Raw genomic sequence first — 1,159 nt, 5'->3', positions numbered from 1 at the left:
TGGGATACGTACTGTACTCTGACCATCGGTCTTGTTTTGTTTCCCTGTTTTTAACTGTTTTGTATCAAACTTGTTACATATTATGTGCTGCGTTGGTGGCTGGATGGAGCGTTTGTTGTGTTGTTCATTCAGTACTCACAGCAGCGCGTGTGGTTTGGAGAGCCTACTCTATTGTTTGTGGCAGGTGGAGATAAGGACTGGAGAGTAATAAGCTCTGTCCATGTTTTCTTTCTGTAGGAATGGAAATTGCGGTAGTATCGAATGAGTTGCATGCTTTGAAGAGGATGAAGTGGGTAAGGGATTCTGCCTTGTACGACCGGCAATAGTGAGCTGCAGTTTTTGGGCCGGTGTGATCCTAATTCGAGAATGTAGATGCCAGCAGTTTCTACGATGGTAGTTACAATTCTCATTTGTCTTTATTCTGGCTTTTCAAGATTCTGTCTAGGAAACTGTTTGGTAACCATTGCATCTTTTTAATCGATCTATGTTTCATTTTAATATAGAATATTATACTAGTTTAAAAAAGAGAATAGAAGGTACATTAAATAATTCACTGGGAAGGGGCAGGGTGACAAAACATTATATGCCTTGAGCGCATGGAAATAGATTGGGACGTTGTGCTTGGCCAGAATTGGGAAGGATCATAAGAGAATTAATACATGATTGAAAAGATTGGATATATTATAGACAGGTGAGTGTGTATATTCTTGCGCATGCTACAAGCAACGATGCGAGAAATACCAAATATGCACAACTAATTGAGAGCATACGAGCAAAGCGTTGGTTGAAATTGGAGGCTCTAACAATCCGTACTTTAAGTAGGTCACTGGCAGTCCCACTTTTTCCATAGTAGGTGACACAACATTTGTAGTAGTTGTTTTTACAAATTTATAGTGATGGGTTGAGCTAATGATTTATTTTATATTAATGAAATGATTTGGGGAATAATCAACTTGATTACTGATGATTGTTAATGTTAAATTGTTAAAGTTCTTAATAATTGCTAATGAGGACTATATAGTCATCAAGTTGTTCCTGATTTGTTCCTTACTCGTTTTCATAATTAACTAATGATTATGTACTCTAATTTGATTTGGAGTTACTAATTTACTTTACTTTAATTTAGAGTTACTAAATAACAATACTGTCTCCAAGCACC

The sequence above is a fragment of the Morone saxatilis genome, unplaced genomic scaffold, assembly GCF_004916995.1.
Source record: "Morone saxatilis isolate NCDOM2014 unplaced genomic scaffold, NCSU_SB_2.0 Contig15, whole genome shotgun sequence".
Classification (NCBI taxonomy): Eukaryota; Metazoa; Chordata; class Actinopteri; family Moronidae; genus Morone; species Morone saxatilis.
The sequence above is the reverse complement of the archived record's forward strand: the minus strand, read 5'-3'. Positions refer to the sequence as shown.